This window comes from Mus musculus, chromosome 7, assembly GCF_000001635.26.
Source record: "Mus musculus strain C57BL/6J chromosome 7, GRCm38.p6 C57BL/6J".
NCBI lineage: Eukaryota > Metazoa > Chordata > Mammalia > Rodentia > Muridae > Mus > Mus musculus.
The window spans coordinates 101144198-101166515 of NC_000073.6; the positions used below are offsets into that span (position 1 = coordinate 101144198).

The following is a 22318-nucleotide window of genomic DNA, read 5'->3' on the forward strand; positions in this document are numbered from 1 at the left end:
CAGAAAAATCTAGTAGGTTCATTTATAATTGTCATAAATTTGAGCTGTTAAAATGCCTTCACTGAAACATTTTGACTTGCATTAGTATGTTGCATTTACATCTCGAATTTGTATTAAAAATTCACACACAGATGAGAACAGAAAAACTGTCAATACTCTGTCCCCTGCTTTTTCCATTCATAGTCATATACTTAGGTACCTTTTAATCCCATGGAAAAAGGAACTAACATTTAGAACTACTGAAAACAGAAAGAAGAGGAAAAACTTTTTTTTTTTTTTTTTTTTTTTTTTTTTTTTTTTTGGAGAATGAAATGTTTCCTCTCATAGTGGAACTCTTATGTAAGTTCTTTGTGTATGCGGCCTGCTAGCTGGATAGCTTTTGGCATAATAGGTTGCTATCTTCAAAAACTCCAGCTAGATAGGTTTCACTTGCCTCCTTACAAAGCACTCATAGCTATACCCTGGAAGCACAGATCTGTTTTGAAGTCCTGAGCAATTGGAAGGAGAGCTTATGAAGGAAGTCTAGTGGACTTCTGAATGCAGCTGAATCCAGGGAGTGTCACAGTACTTGGCCATAGTGAGGTTTCTTCACCTTGCAGTATAGGGGGCACTCCTGTGAGTAATTTTTGTAGCCAGTTGTTTTTTGTGTGTTTTATCACCAGTGGATTTGCTGGCAATCCACTTTATACAAGCCAGGCTATGAGTCCCTCGTTACTGAACCCCCTTCTTGGGCTGGAGCTCCGTTAGAGGCAGCATGGTGTCAGTGGCTCTCTTTATTAGGCATATCAGTCTGTGTATGTTTTCATTCATTCTTTGATTCTATGAATTGAGTTTGAGTCTCTTGCTCTAATTGATCAAAACCTGTTCGTTTCTTTGTTTTAATTTCTTTTATCTCACCTCTGTATATAGGTGTATGTGTAGTCTTCTCTCTAATATAGTTAACTAAGATAGAGTGAGTCTGGCTTCCAACTCACTGTAGAGCCAAGGATGACCTTGAACTTCTAGTCCTCCTCCCTGCTCCTTAGTACTGGGATTGCGGGCATGTGCCACCACACCCGGCTTATGCCTTGGTGAGGATTGCAGCCAGCTACAGAAGCAGCTGACCCTTGTTGTTGAATTAGGGAAGGCTGAAAGAAGCTGAGGAGAAGGGTGATCCTGTAAGAGAACCAGCGGTTTCAATTAATCTGGACCCTGAGATCTCTCAAACACAGGACCACCAAACAGACAGCATACACCAGCTGATATGAGGTCCCCAACACATACAGTAGAGGACTTCCAGGTCTGTGTTCATTCAGAGATGATGCATCTAACCCTCAAGAGACTGGAGGCCCCAAGGAGTTTAGAGGTCAGGTGGAGTGAGGGGTGGGGGCATCCACGTGGAGACGGGGTGAGGAGGAGGTGTGGAATGTGGAGCAGACAGAGGGTGGATGGGCGGGGGGGGGGGGTTAGGGAATGGAATATGGAGTGTAAAAAATAAGTTAAAAATAAAAATTAAATTAAAAAAATATTTTTCTAAGGTTTATTTATTTATATTTTATGTGTACGGATGTTTTTCCTGTGTACCATATGTGTGCCATGTGGTACCTGTGGAGGTCAGAAAGGGGGGTATCAGATCCCCTGGAAATGGAGCTAATAATAGTTGTAGACTGCCATGTTGGTTTAGGGAACCAAAGCCAAGTCCTCTCTGGAAAAGCAACAGGTGTTCTTAACTCCTGAGCTGTGTCTCCAGCTCCCCAAATACAAATCTTGAAGGCTACTGGAGCCATCCCCCAATTTTTCTGCTGGAAAACCTTTTTATTAGGTATTCTATGTTCACACATTTTTAGTTTTACGTGTTCCATATAGTTTTTAAAAATTTTATATGGAGGTATAATGGTATACACCTTTAATCCTTGCACTTGGGAGGCCTAGGTAGGAAGATCTCTGAGGCCAGGCAGGCTATATAGTGAGACCCTGTCTCTATTTTTTTAGTTTTGTTCGTTTGTGTGTGTGTGTGTGTGTGTGTGTGTGTATTAGTGTATTACAAAGACACTTCTGCATTTCCTTGAGTAGTTCTGTTGTGCCATTCAAGAAGCAGATCAAGTGTCATCCTACCTTAGGATATCATCTGCTGCTCTGGATTTGAGGACTCTCTAATGTGCCCTAGTCATAGCTTCTTGTGTATATCATATCATTTACTGTCCTATTGTACTGTTAAATGTTTACTAAATGTTTATGTAATTAATGAAAAATATAGTTTCAGGTTTTGAAAATTATTAATTTTTAATAATGGCAATAAAATATGGTAAACCTAAATTGTTCTATCAGGTTATAATTAGCACTCTGAACTCTGAAGTGCTAAATTGGTTCATTTAAACAAAGTTGAAGAAACAAATTTGCCATAGTCATGTTTTTTTTTCCCTTCCCTGTAGATCAGGCTGTCCTTGAACTCATAGAGCCTGAGCGCTGGGATTAAAGGTGTGCGCCACTGTGCTGGGCTTCAGATGTTTTCTTTTTTTTTTTTCTAAGATTTATTTATTTATTATATGTAAGTACATCATAGCTGTCTTCAGACATTCCAGAAGAAGGTGTCAGATCTCATTATGGATGGTTGTGAACCACCATGTGGTTGCTGGGATTTGAACTCAGGACCTTCGGAAGAGCAGTTGGTGCTCTTAACCACTGAGCCATCTCTACAGCCCCCAGATGTTTTCTTAAACAATTATTTTCTTTATATATTGCCTACATATTCCTATGAAACAATGTATCTCAGTCGAATTGTCCTAAAGTCATGCTCTGATTGGCTAACAGCTTTTTTTTTTCTTACAGTGTCTTTCTTAATCGTTTTGATTATTTTATAATTTCAATTAAGACATAGAAACAATTTGGCTTTATGTACTATGTATCTTTATGTACACTTCATGTTTTCTTATTATAGCTACCAATTAGACAACTTATTGTACAGTAGCTTCAGTAATAGGAGTCAAAGTATATAGTGAGATAAGTAAAGACCTCAGGTCATATAGTCATTTTACAATGCATTAGTTTAAGGGTGACTTCATTTTAAATTATTTTATGCGTTTATGAAAGCAAGTAAGGTTTTGTAGTAGGTTGGTAGTGGGACTCTAAACTGTATCTAGCAGAACATGTGAATGTGAGCTTATCTGGAAGAGTAACTTTGCAGATGGGTTAGAGTAGGCTGACCCTAGTCCAGTGACTGGTGTCATTGATGGGGACATTCGGACATAGAGATTTCACAGAATGAAGATAGAGACAGAAACTGGAGAGAGGAGTGAATCAGGACTGTAAGGGATAACTGGCTGTCCCCATGTGCCAGGAAAGATGCACGAACAGATTCTCTTATTCACAAAGAAGCCTGCAGTTTAGACTTCTAACCTCCGGAACTGGGAAAGCGTACCTTTTTCTTGTCTTGAAAACACCCATTAATGGAGCTTTCTTTTAGCAGCTCCGTGGAACTAATATATTACTCAATATGATTTTCCTATCCAGATATCAGTTTGAACTTCTTAGTGTAGCTACCTGTACAATGTGATTGAAAAGGTGCTAACTACTAAATTAATGGTGGTGATCAAGTTATTGAAGTAGATGAGCATACCACTATTTTTATTTTTATTATTTTTGTATAGTTTTTTTTACATTTAAAAAAAGACTTATTTATTTTATGTATATGAGTACACTGTAGCTGTACAGATGGTTGTGAGCCTTCATGTGGTTGCTGGGAATTGATTCAGGACTTCTGCTTGCTCTGTCCTAAAGAATTATTTATTATTATATCTAAGTACACTGTAGCTGTCTTGACACACCAGAAGAGGGCATCAGATCTCATTATGGATGGTTGTAAGCCACCATGTGGTTGCTGGGATTTGAACTTAGGACCTTTGGAAGAGCAGTGAGTGCTCTTAACCCCTGAGACATCTCTCCAGCCCCATTTTTAAGTTTTTTTTTTTTTTTTTTTATTCCTGCTACAGTTTTCCCTTTCTCCTCTCCTCCTAATCCTTCTCCTATTTATTTTTTACAGATTTATATTATACTATTTTTTGAGATCCAGTCTCTCTATGTATCTCTTACTGCACTGAAACTATGTAGATTAGGTTGTCCTTAAACTCACAGAGATCTGCCTGTCTCTGCTTCCTGAGTGCTGGAATTAAAGGTGTATGCACCATACACAGCAAGATTTATTTTGTTTTATGTATAAGAGTGTTTTGCCTGCACATAGGTATGTGCATCACATGTTTGCCTGGTACCCAAGGAGGCTAGAAGAAGGCATAAAGTATCCTGGAACTGGAGTCACAGATGATTGTGGGCAACTACGTAGGTGCTGAAAATCAAACCTGGGACCTTTATAAGGGCACTAAGTGTTTTTAATTTAACCTCTGAGCAAACTCTCTAGCCCCAAGACTTATTTTTAAAGTTTTATTTTTAACTAGTCCCCAGCTGCAATTGGGTTCATTGGAGCTGATGTTACAGGCAGTTATGATATATATGATACAGCCTGATATAGGTGTTGGGAACTGAACTCATGTCTTCTTCAAGAGCCGGATGTATTCTTAACCTCAGAGGCAGTGCTTCACCAGTATTGTATTTAAAATCATTACACAGACACTACCAGATCTGGACTATTATCTCACTATAAAATTGAAGATGTAGGTTCAGAAAAGTGGCCCTGGTACAGTCTGAGCCTTAGTATCTGGTTAAAATCCTGCATTCTTTTTCTCTGTTACTCTATAGACTACAGGGGTCAGTTTCTAATGAGTCAGTCTTTCATATTTATAGTTTTTCTTCTTCCTCTCACAGTTTAACTTTGTAAATTCTGAGTAAGTAAGAACTAATCAAATCTTAAGTATCCATCTACCTTTTCAAAATTCTAAATTCTATAAAATTTTGGTGTTTGCTTGTATCTCTTATTTTAATCCGAGATTGGAATCTAAACTAAACTGTACCACTTTATTCCCCTGAGATTGTTTAATAGCTGAAACAAGGAAACAGCAGAAATTTGTCATGGACGTTTCAGGGACTTGAGAATTTTATCAGAGATTCAGAATGATGAGAACACTCATTCCTGTCTATTAATAGCTTCTAGCAGATTAAACAAACAAAGCCACTACGTTAGTACAGCTTTAAAGCCCTCCCAGCAAATAAGGTTATTGCCAATAGAGACTAGCATCCTATCTGTCCATCTACCCATTTATTGGTTTATTATTATTATTGTTGTTGTTGTTGATGTGTCCATTTATTGGTTTATTATTATTATTGTTGTTGTTGTTGTTGTTGTTATTTAAAAGACAGGACCAGTAGCTGTAGAGATGTCTCAGTGATTAGGAGGACCTGAATCTGTTTCCCAGCACCCACATGGCAGCTTACGACCATCTGTAAAGCCCATCCCGAGTGATCTGATATCCTCTTCTGACTGCCTCACATGGTACACATACATACATGCAGACAAAACACCTATATACATAAAATAAAAATAACTCAAAAAAGACGGTACCGTAACACTTCCTAAGAAACATCCTGTGTGAGTGAGTGTGCTGTACTCTATACATGGAAAGTCTTGGCATGCAGGATTCCATTTTGCTTATGATCTTTTCTAATATTTAGTGTAGTACTTGATGCCTTATAAAACTGGGTGTGTGGGAAATGAAGGATGCTTTCTTCCTGTAGATATTAACATTTAGAGTAGATATTGATGTTACTCTTCGTTGGGGAAATGTGTTAAAAATGTGTCTTTGTGGAGGCCTGGAGAGAGGGTTCATAAGTTAAAAGCACTGGTTCTATTTCCAGCACCCCCATGGTGCTGTGCAACCATCTGTAATTCTAGTCAGAGGATCTGATGTTCTCTTCTGACCTCTGAGGGCACCAGCCATACCAGAAATGCACATACATATATACAGGCAGAAGATTTCATATACATAAAATTTAAAATAATGTTAGCTATCTTTTTACCAAAACTTGAGAACACAGTTGTTCCTATAGTGTAATAAATTACTTCTTAAAATTATTATACATTAATCATTTTTATTTTTAAGAAATTTATTATATGTATGTATGTATGTATATGTGGGTATGATATGTGTGTGAATGTGGAAGTCATTTACAGGAGTCAGCTGTCTAATGTCATGGTGGCTTGGTTAGTTGTGTGGTTGGTTTTTTTTCGTGTGTGTCACTTTTACAAAGGCTACTGTCATTGGGAACTTCAGCTGAGAGAGTGCCCTACCAGATTGGCCTATGGGCAAGCTATGATTGATGAGGGAGAGCCCATCTCACTATGGGCGGTGCCATTCTGGGCACTTGTATGTGTATGTGGGGAAAAAGCCAGTATGCAACATTCCTCCATGGCTTTTGCTTCAGTTTCTGCCTTGAGTTCCTGCCGTGACTTTCCTCAGCAATAGAATGTGACATATAAGTAGAAATAAACACCTTCCTCTCCAAATTGGTTTTGGTCACAGTGTTTTGTCACAGGAATAGAAACTCTAACTTGGCACATGGGTTTTATGGATCAAACTCGGTTGTCAGGTTTGTGCAGCAAATGCTTTTACAGGGTAAGCCATCTTTCCTGACTCAAACTTTTTTTTTCTTTTTTTTAGGATCCAGTTCTGTTATCTATATAGTGACTTACTTTTTTTTTTTTTTTTTTTTTTTTTTTTTTTTTTTTTTTGGTTTTTCGAGACAGGGTTTCTCTGTATAGACCTGGCTGTCCTGGAACTCAACTTTGTAGACCAGGCTGGCCTTGAACTCAGAAATCCACCTGCCTCTGCCTCCCGAGCGCTGGGATTAAAGGCGTGCGCCACCACGCCCGGCTACTTTCCTTTCATCATTTTAAAAAATACTTCATGTAATTTAGCAGAATTATACTCTTAATTTTCATAAAACTAATAAAAAATGAATCATTGACTCAAGACAGTTGTTTTTAGTGAAGTATTAACAAATGTTATTTATTCAAGCATTTTTTTTTACCAGCTTAAACATTCAGTGAGTGTTTGATAAATATGAGCACATGGTTTCTTGTTAATATTTAAGAGTAGATAAAAATTGATTATCTTCAAAGGGTTTGTAATCAAGTAGTACAAATACATATCTAAATGACTATAGTATGAGACAGAATATAGTTGCTTGGTCAGAAATTTATGCTAGCAACACGACAAGTCACAAGGACTAGTCATGTTTGTAGTAGTCAATTTGTACTAGTAATGATCAGTCAGAAAGACCCTATGCCTATACACTCAGTGTTAATTGCTGTGGAACATGATTGTACACCTATTCATATACATTGAGGCCCTTTTGGCTGTTTGGCTCTATTCCTTACTTGAAACTTATTTTAAATATTTTTATATTTTATGCATTAGAAAATTTAACTTTTAAAAGTGGAATTCTGGATGGGCAGTGATGGCATATACCTTTAATCACAGCACTAGGAGTCAGAGGTAGGTGGGTTTCTGAGGTTGAGGTCAGCCATGGCTACACAGAGATTCACTGTCTCAGAAAACCAAAAAGAAAAACAAAACAAAACAAAACGAATTCTGAGGAATAATTTTCCAAGTTGAGAATACAGCCTGATGAAGAATATGCTTTGATTATCAGTTGTGTTTTTGGCTTTGTAACCTCAGACCTTAACTACCTTATGCTTCACATTGTCAGTCTATAAGATAGGATAATAGGGGGCTGGAGAGTTGGCTCAGTGTTAAGAGCACTGACTGCTCTTCCAGAGGTCCTGAGTGCAATTCCCAGCAACCACATGGTGAATCACAGCCATCTGTAATGGGATCTGATGCCCTCTGGCATGTAGGCATCTATATGCAGATAGAGCACTCGTGATTAAAATTAAATAAATAAAATCTTTTAAAAAATAGGATAATAGTAAATGCCTGGAGACTCTTAAGATGAACAAGGACATTGCTATGACTGTGTATATGGAGATAAGTCTCCATATACACACACTTCATTTATGGAGAAATGAACTTAGAACTATCATGTAAACAGTAGCAGGGATGACTGGGAATTTTTTAAAAAACAGGTTTAAATTTATTTTACTATTTTTACATTTTATTTTATTTTTTATTTATTCACTTTATATCCCACTCACTGTCCGCCTCCTAGTCACCCCTCCCACATTCCTTCTCCCATCTCCTATTTTATTTTATTTTATTTTATTTTATTTTTTTGAGACAAGGTTTTACTTATATCTCAGGCTGGCCTTGAACTCAGGATTCTCATACCTTGGCTCCTGGCATGCTGGAATTACAGTTGTGCACCCACCTAGGTAGAGCAGGTTTTAAATTGGAGGTTTAAATCTGTGTTTAGGGTTCTAAGCAACTAACTGGGTCTTTGCTTTCAAAGCCCCCCAACCCCACCCTGAGAATACTGCGTTTCTTTGTTTTATTTTGTATTAATCTTTGCTGTTGGTGGCTTCTTTGTATCTTTGTGTTGATAATTCAGAGCATTTGAATATTCTGAATTAAATTTAGCACATTTCTGGTATTTTTAATGTATTCATATATTTGTATTCTGTTCTTCAACTGATCTACTGTAGAAGATAAAGTGCAAATATGCTTTGTTGTTTTTGAATGTTTTTATCTAGCAAAATTGGAAGACTAATTATAATTAATGTTCTGATACCCTTCATTCGAATTCTAACATTTAGTATATTTGCTTTATTCTGGATTTAGCCATCTCTTAATCCTTCTACCATCAATCAATTCATCTTTCTTTTGGTCAATGTTAAACTACATTTTGGAGATCTGGATACTTATATGTTCAGGTATGCTCCTTGCCATTCCTGTCTCACTGTGTTGCACAGGCTGGCCATAGATTCCTGGACTCAAGGAATTCTCATCTGTCAGCCTCCCAAGCAGTTGGGACTAGAGGCTTACCCCACCGTGCCAAGCCACCCTTTTTATTTTATCCATTTGGTGTTCCAATACGTTTTCTTTTCTCTTTGAATACTTTATTTTAATTTCAAGAAGAGTCTGACAGGGCTAATTCTATGACTATACCTTCTCATTACTTAGATTTGTGTTTTTCTCGGGTTTATTTTACTTTATTTTATTGAAAGGTACTTTGTCATGGGAAGGGAGAGATGACCCAGCTAGTAAGGGCACCCACTGTCACTGTACCTGATAACCTATTTTATCCCTGGATTCCACATCATAGAAGAGAACTCTGAGTTCCACATGTGCTTCATGTTGCACATGCATGCACACATAAAACATATTTAAAAAAAAAACTAATTTGTGCTGGAGAGATGGCTCCGTGGTTAAGAACTCTTGTTTGTTCTTCCAGAGAACCCAGTTCAATTCCCAGCATTCACCTAGTGGCTAACAACTCTCTACAGCTCCAGTTCCAGGAGATCTGACATCACCTTCTGCCCTCCACAAGGCACTGGGCACATACATGGTACACAGACAAACATGCAGGCAAAGAACTCATATGTAAAAGAATAAACACTATTAAAAAAGAAGCGATTAAAGTGATACTCGGCTAAGGGTGTAGCTCAGTGGTAAAGTGCTTATGTTGTGTGAAGCCCTCGGTCTAAATAAGCCATCATCTAAATAAGTAAACAAAAAATAAAATGAAAAACATGTTTCATAATTATTTTAATAACCTTCTTGAACATTTTGTGGCTTACAGCTAGCACTTTGTACTTACGGTTTTTAGTACTTAAAGCCATGATTTCTAAAGTTTTGTTTTTGTTGGTGAATTCCTCTGTACCATTAGATGTCAGAAGCATTGCTTGCTTTGAAATTATTTGGAAGACTTCAGCTTGAATAGAAATTCACCATGGAGAGGCGTCATGTTTCCCTTCTTACAGGTCACAGTTTATGAAGGGTAGAACCCAAGCACTTGTTGATACATCGATAAGTGCTCAAATATTCTAGCACTATTGTTCTAAAGTTGACGATTTAAAAACAAACTGCAGCTTATGCTTGTTAACAGTTTATAAGAATTTGTATTCATTATGTATATTTGCAAAGGAATTTTTTTTTTAAAAATCATAGGAAATTATTTAAGAGGTGTTTAACAGTAAGGGATCATTCTCTGAATAGCAGGATATCCTTCTATTTTCTAGGTTTTGCATTTATGATTCATAAAGGAGTATAATGACCTACTTTGACATACTTTTTCAGAAAAGAATTTTATTTTAAAATAATTAATTGAATTAGGTAACAATGGAGGAATTTAACTTATAAAGATTAGATTACAAGTAAAATCCAAAGTATATTTGCACAATAGTATTTTCTGTACCATTTGATTGTTGATGCTTTTCCTTTTGTGGAGGAATCAAATAATTTTATTCAGGGGCTTGAGGTTGGGGAGGGGCTAAAGAGGTCCATATGGTCTGATGTCCTCAGTAGGATAGATCGTCGTGACTTCCTCATTACTCTTTTGTTTCTATGGGGTTCTTTATTTGTGATTTTTTTTTTAATTTTTAATGACCAAAACAAAAATATACCTAAAAGCGAAGCTTCTGGAAAAACCATTTGTTCTTCCCTATCTTGTATCGCTCCTCAAACTTGACCTTGGCCTCCCACCTGGCCTTGCGCTTCAAAGCTGGGTCCCTGAACACATCCTTGTTGACAACAGTCTTGTCCAAGGGGATATCCACAGAGTACCTTGTGGGCATGAGGTGGTTGTAGTTATAAACTTTCACAAAGGACTTGATCTTGGATCTCTTGGCGATCTTCTTCTTGCCCATGGCAGCTGTCACTTTCCGGGGATAGCGGTCAATTCCAGCCACCAGGGCATGGCTGTAAGGGCGGTCCGAGGTGCCATCTTCAATGTTCTTCACGATGACGGCTTTGCGTCCGGAGTAGCGTCCGGCCAGGATCAGCACCACTTTACCGGGTTTCATGAACTTGCCCATCTTGACAGCAGGCAGCCGGCAGCCGGCACCCAGCAGAAAGGAAAGGAGGGCACTTCCGCTAACCTTTCACCTTACGGAGAGGTGGCTTCTTTATTTGTGATTTTATGAGAAAGGGTCTTGCTGTGGAGCCCAGGTTGACATTGAACTTATTCTGTAGCCCAGGCTGGCCTCATAGGCACTGTAATTATTAGCTTCTAGAGTGCTAAGATTGCAGGTATGTGCCACCACACCCAGCTTATTCTTGCTTCTTAATATAAATGTATCATTTTAAAACTGTTGAATAAAGATGGTGCGGTGGTTCATACGTGTACTCGCAGCCCTCAGTAGGCTGTCAGGAGTGTAAGGCAGCAGTGTAAGGGCAGAATGTTTAATTACCTCAGTCCTAACTTTAATGAATAATTGGAGGAAGAACAAGAATGAAAGGTAATTTGGAAGGGTTATGTTTAGCCATCCAGAGCAGAGCTTGGCCAACTTCCTCTCTCACCCCCAAAGGGCAAAACAGTAAATATTTCATATTTAGAATGTCATATGATCTCTGCCAAATTAACTGTCTTTGCTAGTGGAGAATGAAAGCAGCCATAGACAGTTGGGAAACAAATGACTATAACTGTGCTTCAAACTTGACTTAATAAAATAGTCAAGAGACTGTAATGTGTTACCCTGTGTGCATTACAGCTGTTTGCTTTAAAGGATCGTTATCCCCACTTTGTGTCTCTCTCTCTCCCTCCCCTCCCCCCTCTCTGTGCCTCTATCTCTCTTTCTCTCACTAATTTGTGAATGGATAATTTAGAAAACCTAGTAAGATGAATTATTGGGGAAGTTGCATTTAAAAGTTCTAACTATGAGCTTAAAATTTTTAAATTTTATAGACAAGTTATATTTTAATAAATAGATGTAGGGAAAAAAAGACAAGAATTTTGCAAATGTTTCATGTTGTTCCTGAAACTGTCTTCTTGCCTGTTATATTAGTTTTCCTGTTCCTGTAATGCTTGACAAGAGCAGCTTAAAGAAGAAAGACTTTACTTTGGCTCATGGTTTGTGGTAGGGAAGGCTGGTGATGGGAATTTAAGGATCTTGTCACATTGTGTTTTGTGGTTGCCAGTGACAGGATCAGGATGCAGAAACTAAAAGTACTGGCATAATGAATTAAGCTTAATACAATGGAATCTCACAGGAGCAAATGTCCTACAATAGACTCAGCATAAAATGAGGTAACTGACGAGCAAGATAGGTGAGCGGCACAGTGGTTTCAATTTAATCGCAGTAAGAGCCCTAATGTAAAAATGTCTGATAGTATAACACCATTTATTAACAATAATAACATAGCTGAATGCCTAGTTTACATGAAAGATGCAGTAAAATTTGAAAGAAAACAATAACAAATTTTATTTGAAGAATTTAAACCAATCACCCACTAGAATACATTGGCTCTGACCTATGTATCAATATCTGAAGAATAATGACTGGAAATAAAATACATAAAAAGTTTTAAAGTAGGTTTCATAGGAGAGTGATCTGAATAAACTACTGATGGGCACTGGGAAGACTAGGAACAGGGTATAAGGAAAGGACAAACATAAAAGTCTTCAATTCCTAAAATACCTTGATACTTGCTGAAATATTAAATGAATTGTGTTAGATATTACCATACCTCTATTTGGTTGTTGATAACTTTTCTGCAAAGAGCTGGACAGTTAAGATTTTTTGGCTTTACAGATCAAAGGGTCTCTAGCAACTACTCTATAAACAAACATAAACCATAGATAACATGTAGGTAAATGGGTATGGTTGACATATAATAAAATTTTATTCATAAAAGCAGGTGGCAATAGCTTGTCAAAATCTTTTCTGTGTTGAAAAGGATCAACACATGGAATGGATGCAAACAAGGCTACACTATATCATCTTTGTACCACTACTTGCTCCAAAGATCCACGAAAGTACTAAAACAATTCAGCAATACACAAAATAGATGACAGAATAGAGGGGGAGAGGTCCAGAGTGAACATGACCCTGGAGGGGGCCATATGAGGAGCAGGGGAGGGAAGAGCCAGGAGAGAAAAGGGTCTGGTAACCAAAATGGCTGGGTTATATAGGGAAGGGGATCTGGGGGAAGAGCAGCCCAGACCTTGGGCTAGAGAAGTTTATAGTAAGGGGCCTTTGCCTCTTCCTATAGTAAGTGTCTGGGATTAAAGGCGTATGCCACCATGCCTGCAAGGTTTTTTGTTATTGTTGTTTTGTTTTAATTACACTTGTGTTGTGCCTGCATCTGAAAGTTAGAGGACAACTTGCAGGAGTTAGTTTCTTCTTTTCACTGAGTCCTGGAGATCAAATTCGGACTGTTAGACTTGGTAGTATGTACCTTTGCCCACTGAACCATCCTATTGGCCCATTGTGTACAAGTTTGTAAGTGGACATATGCTTTTAGTTTTCTTGGGTTTATAGCCAACTTAAGTACTGGTATTTTCAGAATCTACCTAAACTGACTTTTGAAGTGGTTCTACCCTTTTGCATTTTCAGTAGCAGTTTCTCTGCATCTTCGCTCACATGTGCTCTGGTCTTCAATTTTTAGCCATCCTTGGTATATTAAAAAAATATTTTTTCTTTTTTTTAATTTAATTTTTTTCTTTTATTGGATATTTTCTTTATTTAAATGCTATCCTCTTTCCTGGTTTCCCCTCTGTAAACCCCCTATTCCATCCCCCGTCCTCCTGCTTCTGTGAGGGTGTTCTTGCCTCCTACTACCCACCCACCTACTCCTGCCTCCCAGCCCTCCCATTCCCCTTCACTGGGGCATCAAGTCCTCTCGGGACCAAGGGCCTCTCCTACCATTGATGCCCGTCAAGGCTATCCTCTGCTACATATGTGGCTGAAGCCATGGGTTCCTCCATGTGTACTCTTTGGGACCTCTGGGAGGTCTGGTTGGTTCATGTTGTTGTTCTTCCTATGGGGTTGCAAACCCCTTCAGCTCCTTCAGTTCTTTCTCTGACTCCTCCTGTGCTCACCCCAATGGTTGGCTGTAAACCAACCATTGGGGTGAGCCTCTGTATTTGTCAGGTTCTAGCAGAGCCTCTCAGGAGACAGCTATATCAGGTTCCTGTGAGCATGTACTTCTTGGTATCCACAATAGTGTCTAGGTTTGTTTCTGCATGTGGGATGGATCCCCAGGTGGGGCAGTCTCTGGATGGCCTTTCCTTCAGTCTCTGCTCCACACTTTGTCTCCGTATTTCCTCTCATAAGTATTTTGTTTCCCCTTCTAAGAAGGACTAAAGCATACACACTTTTATCTTCATTCTTCTTAAGCTTCATGTGGTCTGTGAATTACATCTTTGAACAAATATCTGGGGTATTCCAAGTTTTGAACAGGAAATAGAATGTCTTCCATTTGTCCTTCTACTGTATACCTATGTTAGAATATACCAAACCCCACCCCTCCTTTTTTAAACTAAATACTTACCAGGGTGTGTACTCCTTTTAAACTGTGATTGTGACTCACACATTTGTTTGAATTTAGGACTAACAAATGAATGTATGAAAGACATTAAACACACTGTAGTGCAATAAGAGACACAATTAAAGTTCTCTGTTCCCATAAGAAACAACCATTTCAAAACTGGCAAAATCATTTTGAAAAGAGCTCTTAAAGATACCAATCTGTTCCATGAATAGTGTGGTATATGCTTGTATTCTTTATTCAACTTTTAAGTTATAATGTCTTGTTTTAAAGTAATATATATATTATATGAATTAAATATATTAAAGACTATATCTATAATGAATATCATACTCTCTTCTTATAAGTATTTAAATAAAATCCTTCTTTAAATTTACTTTAGCAGAACTTTGTAACATTTTGCAGCATAAGAGTTGTGGAAACATTTGAGTTCCATCACATTAACTAAAGAAATTGTACCTTAGTAGCTTAGTCAAAATAAGCAGTGTCCTGTCTAATACAGAAGAGAGAGCTGAGGGTTAAGTAGGACAGGGTGGGGAATAAATGCATGTATATTGTTTTTGAATGTCATATAATCAGAAATCACGCTATAAGAAAATGTGAAAGAACATTAGTTCTGCATGTGCCCGTTTGCCTGCCCTCCCCATCTCTCCTCCCCCGTCTGTCTGTCTTTCTCAATAAATGGTCTCACTATGGAAGTCTTCCTTCTACCAGGTGAGTCCTGGAATTTAAACTCAGGTTGTTGGCCTAGAGCTCTCTTTTTAGATTAGGCTGTCCTTCAACTCACAGAGATCTACCTTTCTCTGCCTTCCCAGCCCTGAGATTAAAGGCATGTGCTACCAAGCTCAGTCCATTTAATTCTAGGAAGAATCATAAGAAGAGATGTTAGATGCTTGAAAACTACCCCATTTAAAAACTGAAGACCCTGATGACTTTACATTAGAACATTAATAGCAAGTTAAGGAGTAGTGTTGGCTTGTCAGTGTTGTATTTCTTATGGGTTTCACCTCTTACATTGTGCCTCTAATGAGAAAGGAAATGAAGACTTTTAAAAGTAAGACAATGTGCAAAGCAAGGTATTAAAATGTTTCTAGATAGTCCATCCTTTCGTCACTCTAGAGACTGCCATATCCAGGGATCCACCCCATAATCAGCTTCCAAACGCTGACACCATTGCATACACTAGCAAGATTTTGCTGAAAGGACCCAGATATAGCTGTCTCTTGTGAGACTATGCCGGGGCCTAGCAAACACAGAAGTGGATGCTCACAGTCAGCTATTAGATGGATCACAGCCCCCCAATGGAGGAGCTAGAGAAAGTACCCAAGGAGCTAAAGGGATCTGAAACCCTATAGATGGAACAACATTATGAACTAATCAGTACCCCGGAGCTCTTGTCTCTAGCTGCATATGTATCAAAAGATGGCCTAGTTGGCCATCAGTGGAAAGAGAGGCCCGTTGGACACACAAACTTTATATGCCCCAGTACAGGGGAACGCCAGGGTCAAAAAAATGGGAATGGGTGGGTAGGGAAGTGGGGGGGAGGGTGTGGGGGACTTTTGGGATAGCATTGGAAATGTAGTTGAGGAAAATATGTAATAATAATAATAAAAAAGGTTTCTAAACTTCTGTTTGTCTTATTGGCAAGGGAACAGGTACCTAACAGATGAGCTCTGGCATTGATAAGGGAGAATAGAATGTTCAACCAGGGGACCTTGGTGATAAGTGTGGGATAAACTGCTCATGGTTTTTGAGAAATGTACATCAAATAGATACACATGTGTATATGTGTAAGTGTTTATATATCTCACACATTCTGAAGTAGTTCCCTTAATGAAAACACTCAGCCTCTAGCAATTAAGGGGGAGAGAAAAAAATCCCCAACACAACTCTGCTTGTTTTTCCACATGATTGCTGAACAATTGCAGCTTCTACTAGGAACCCTTCTCCTGTTCCTGGGAAAATACTCAGTAGCTGGCATTTGCATAATCGTCTTTAGGGCTATTGTGGGTGGGTTTGGGCTGCTAACACAGAGCTCTAGACTAGCCACCTGTCTGAATCAAATGAACTCAGCTTTGTGTACCGTTATCTGGTTCTCCAAATCATTCTGAGTAATGAAAGATTTGGTTAAAATTTTATGAAATTGTTATTTAGGAAACATTTTCATTGAACCTATTTTCTCCTTTTTAAGAAAAGAGAAATTGCCTTTTTCTTCCACTGGTGTAACTATATATAGCTATGTTCCTCTGCCTTCGTTTTGTAACTGCTTTTGTGGAATTATCCTCATGAATATTAACTAGGGATGTGATAATTTTAAAAGAAACTTTGAAAATGACTTTTGTTCCACCTTCTGTAAATTGTAAGTGTTGGTTAATGTTTTCTAACAGCCTACTGCACTTACGTGAGAAACTTAGACACCTAAGGAAGGAAGGAAGGAAAGAAGAAATGTCTAAGGTCCTGAAATGGCAACAAGTTCATTTTCCTTGATACAATTTATACAAGAATTTTGGAGGTTTTGCCTTACATATTACTATTAAGTTTCTGTTGTTCATCAGCATTTAGTTTGTGATAATTACACACATGCACATTGAGTTTCTTTTGTGTGTGTGATCCTGTGTATGCAGTATAAATGCATGTATATGAAGGTCAGAGGCTGACTTGGGTATCATCTCAAGTGTTCTCCACCTTATTGTTCGATGCAGCCTTTCTCTTTGACCCAGGAACTCACTGATTGACTATACTGGTGATAAGGTCCATAGCTGTATCTGTGTAGCCTCCTCCCTGCCCAGTGTTGGGGTTATAGATGCTTACCACCATGCCCTGCTTTTGTGTGGGTGCAGGTCATCATCCTTACGTGACAGGCACTTGATCTCCCAGCCTCCCATCCAGTTTATTAGGATATGTGACAAACTCTTATATTGTGCTTCTTTTACATAATGACTACTGAAATGAATTTATTGTTAAAATCCACTTGTAATTGATATAATCATATATGACAAGTCTCATTTTGAAACAAGTAAACAAGGATTAATAACTCTTTTTAAAAACTCCTTACCAAAAATTTTGCCTGGTCATGATAGTAATCATTTCTCCTAGTTTTTATTAAGTATTTATTGAGTGAATAATGGTATGTATGTAATTTATTGAATGAATGTAAGATTGAATGCTGCTAAGACATAATCAATCATTAGTAGAATGTACATTAGGTACTTTTTATTCACTTTCACTTGAGAATTATTACAGCTTTGGAAGCTATATCATTTTTTAAGATTTATTTTTATTTTTCTTATGTGTATATCTGTCATGTGTGTATAAATACTCAAGGAGGCCAGAAGAGGGTGTCACATATTCCAGAGCTGGAGTCACAGTCCATTGTGAGCCACCAGATGAACTTCAGATTACAGACGAGCCCAAGTGTTTCTAGCCACTGAGCTGTCTCTCCAGGCACCCCACCCCCCTTTTTTATAACCAGACTTAAGTTGTAGAGAAATTTAGCATCATAGTCAAATTGAGCAGGATATATAGAAGAGTTCTCATATATCCCTTGTCTCACATGTACAGCTTTTTCTCCTGTTAACATCCTGTACCTGACTGGGACATTTGCTACCTGCATGAAGCTGCATATCATTCAGTCTAGGACACACTAGGGTTTAGTCTTGGTATTGTATTATGTGGATTTTGATAAATCTATAATGGTATGTATCTTGCATTATAGTGATAATCTGTATAATCATAATAATACGTTTGCTCTTCTTAAAATACTCCGTAGTGTTTGTTCTTTTCTACTCCCCAGTCCCTTTCACTATTGATCCTTTCATTTCCACTGTAGTTTTCCTTTTTCCTGAATGTTTTATGGTTGGAATCATATAATATATATATAGCCATTTCAGGTTGTTTTATTTGCTTATTCATTTTGCATTTAATAATCTTCTACCTCACTTAATGGCTTGTTAGCTCATTTCTTTTTCATGCCAGATATTTTATTGTCTGAACATACCATAGTTTACCCATCTGTCAACTGAAAATATTTTCCTTATTTTATGGATAATGAAATTAAATATGAGAACTAGTAAGTGGCCCAAGTTCACATTTAGTATGCATACCAACTTTGAGAGTAAATTCTATAACCTTAGCCAGTAGTCTCTAATATAGGGTGCCCACACTTGTTATGTATAATATAATTATATAAATCATTTATGAATGAGTTTTAGTGGCACCCGTGCTGTGGATTGCTTTGGTATGTTGCAATGTACAACTGTTTTCTTGTGGCGAAGTAAAGTGGATTTATAGATGATATATTAAGTTCTCTTGCAAACTTAACAGTTTAAAATTATAATTGGGAACATAATTAATATTGAAAGTAATTCTAATAATGCATGCTTAAGTAAGCACAAAGAACAGAAATAACTGATTTTTTAAAAAGTTGCTCATTAATTTTAATGTGAAGACAATGATTTCTGTCTGTGTGGTCCCCCCCCCCTTTCATTCCTCTTTTTCCCTTTCTGGAACTCACTGTGTAGTTTACATTGGGTTTGAATGGTTATCCTGCGTACCTCATAGGCAGACCTTCCACCACTAAGGCAGAGCTTTGGTTTTGATACAGGGCCTCACTGTTTTTAGCTTATCTACCCTTCAACTAGCTCTGTAGTCCAGACTGGCCTTGAATTTGAGCTTCGGGCCGCTAAATGCTGTGATTCCAGATGTACACACAACATGCTGAGCATGTTTCTGAATTGTCAGTGGAGGCTTAGGTGACGTTGGAAAGAGGTAAGTAAGTGCTTTGGGGATTTGATAAATTAACATTACATGGAAGCTATGTATGCTGGGCTAGTCAGAGAAATTAAATCAAATACATCACACACACACACACACACACACACACACACACACACACGAAACACTAAAGAAAACTTGTACACTGGCACTGTATGCTTAATGAAGGATCTTTTCTTGGTTTAAGGGAATTCAACTAGTTAAATTCTGAAGTTTCTTAGAATTTGTTAATGGTAGGTGGTATTATATATATGTTAGCTAAAAAGCATTTTTTAAAATTTAGCAGTTTTGTGTGGAAAATATTGGTTTGGTGAATCTTTGTTAGATTCGTCTCTAATTTTGGAATGGCTATTTTATATTAAAATAGAATAAATTATATTTCCTACTCTTTAGTATAAAATTTGGTGAAGAATTGGATACAAATGCTATATGTGGTGTTCCAGAGAACTCTCATCCTCTGGATTATAAAAAAACTATTCCTTTTATAGAAGGAAATAAAAACTTATGTATGAAATGTAAAATCTAATTGATAAAGATAGCGATGCATAAAAAGTTATAAGATACACAGTGCAACTACAACTAAGTCAGATTTATGTGATTACATATCAACTCATAGGCTGGGAAACATTTCTCATGAAATTTCAAGGACATAAGTTGGATACCTAGAATTCCCATTTAAAAAGTAGGCATGGTGGTTATGTGCTGTATTTTGAAATTTGCCATTGCAGTGGCTTGACTAAGAATGACTCCCATATGCTTACGTATTTGAGGGCTTGGTCACGTGAGAGTGAAGCTGTTTGGAAAAATAACAAGGATTAGGTGTGGCCTTGTAGAGTAGATGTGGCCAGTGGGAGGAAATGTGTCACTGGGATGGGCTTTGAGGTTTCAAAAGTCCATGCCAGGCCGAGTCTCTTTCTCTCTACCTATGGATCTGGATGTAGAACTCTCAGCTGCATCTCCAGCACTTTGCTTGAGTGCTGCCGTGCTTCTCACCATGATGATAATGGACTAAGCCTCAGAAACTGTAAGCCAGCCCCAATTAAATGTTTTCTTTCATGAGATTTGCCTTGATTGTGGTGTCTCTCACAGCAACAGAATAGTAACTAACGCAGCATTTCAGAGTGTGGGGTTTTCTGTTTTGTTTTGCTTTTTATCTTTTTAAAATGTTTTATTCTTTTGAAATTACAGTTTTATTTTCTTTCTTCCTTTTTTCCCTCTAACCTTTCTCATTTACCTTCATACTTTGCTCTCTTTCAAATTCATGGCCTTTCTTTTTTTTCTTTTTTTTTATTACGTATTTTCCTCAATTACATTTCCAGTGCTATCCCAAAAGTCCCCCACACCCTCCCCCCCGAAATCCCCTACCCACCCATTCCCATTTTTTGGCCCTGGCATTCCCCTGTACTGGGGCATATAAAGTTTGCCTGTCCAATGAGCATCTCTTTCCAGTGATGGCCGACTAGGCCATCTTTTGATACATATGCAGCTAGAGTCAAGATACTGCATTTAATAGTAGTTTTCAGTTTTCAGTCACATTAATTATAATCACCATTTGTTATGTAATTTGCTGTATGCTCGGAATTGTTCTGATGTTTAGATTTAGGCTTCTTTCTTGTGCACATTTTCCAATTGAGTAAGCTGAAGTTTAGAGTTGTACATTATCTTGTCATTGATAAGTAGTAGGGCTAGAATTTGACCCCATAATTGTTTAGCTTCACATCATATATATCTGGGCTGGCAAGACATCTCATTGGTAAAGCCACTTGCTGTTCAAACCTGCCACCCTAAATTTGATTCCCATACCCATGTGAAGTTGGAAGAATTGACTCTATAAAGTTGTCCTCCGATTGCTATATGTGCCCCTTACCCACATTGTGTGTGTGTGTGTGTGTTTGTCTATGTACTTAACTTGTATGCAATAGTAAAAATTTGAAAGACCATGTACAATGTTGTGAAATATTGTTAGTTTCTCATACAAGTTACTATTATCTGAGAAGAGGGGACCACAATTAAAAACATGCTTTCATAAGATTGGCCTGTAGGCAAGACTCTGGGACATTTTCAAAATTATTGATGGATGTGGGAGCCCACTGTGGGTGGTGCTATCCCTGGGCTGGTGGACTTGGAATGTCTAAGAAAGCAGGCTGAACAAGACACATAGAGCTAGCCAGTAAGCGGCACTCCTCCTTGGCTTCTGTATCATTTCCCTTCCTCCAGGTTTCTGCCCTGACTTCTAGATGATGTACTACAATCTGTAAGATAAAATAAGCTCTTTCCTTCTCAAGTTGCTGTTGGTCTGGTGTTTTATCACACTAACTAATAGAAAACCCTAAGACATACTAGGGTAGACATTACAATTGAGAGATTTTACTATTTTTTATGTTTTGTTGTTTTTTGCCTTTAAAACAGTTCAAAATTATTATCTAGTACTGTATCTATAGTTGTGTTAATTTCCCCTTTAAAGCCTGCCTGAGTATTCAGCTCTTCCAGGAAGCTTTGATGATCCTATGATGTCATTTATAGCACTGGCTGCCTTTCCTTAAGCTGGTTCACTGTTAGTTTTTAGTCTCTTTACCTAAAAGTGAATTTTAGATTAAATATTTGACTATTCTCATTTTAACAATGACCTTTTTTAAAGAATAGCAAACATTTCAGCTGTGTCCAGTACTTGGAGTAACATTAGCATATAGTTGAAAATGCTCAGGTAATACTTAAGTGAAAACCTTGCACACATACATACCTGCTATGCTTTGTCTCAGCCTTTGCATCCCCTCTTCACAAAACCCATTTAATTATCTAAGCATCATTGAAGTTGATCTATTACTGCTTTTATTTATTTTTTATTAGATATTTTCTTTATTTACATTTTAAATGTTATCCCCTTTCCTGGTTTCCCCTCTGAAAACCCCCTATCCCATCCCTCCTTCCCCTGCTCACCAACTCACCCACTCCCACTTTCCTGTCCTGACATTCCCCTACACTGGGGTATCAAGCCTTCACAGGACCAAGGGCCTCTTCTCCCATTGATGACTGACAAGGTCATCCTCTGCTACATATGTGTCTGGAGCCATGGCTCCCTCCATGTGTACTCTTTGGTTGGTGGTTTAGTCCCTGGGAGCTCTGGGGGTACTGGTTGGTTGATATTGTTGTTCCTCCTATGGAGCTGCAAACCCCTTCAGCTCCTTGGATCCTTTCTGTAACTCCTCCATTGGGGACCCTGTGCTCAGTCCAAT

General features: G+C 37.9%; 1 protein-coding gene and 1 pseudogene across 5 annotated transcripts in view; one reads left to right on the forward strand and one right to left on the reverse strand.

Annotated features, from left to right (window-relative positions):
* Fchsd2 (FCH and double SH3 domains 2) overlaps positions 1–22318 on the forward strand; it is a 175907-nt gene that overhangs the window by 35699 nt on the left and 117890 nt on the right. The window lies entirely within an intron of this gene.
* Positions 10400–10947, reverse strand: Gm6341 (predicted pseudogene 6341; annotated as a pseudogene).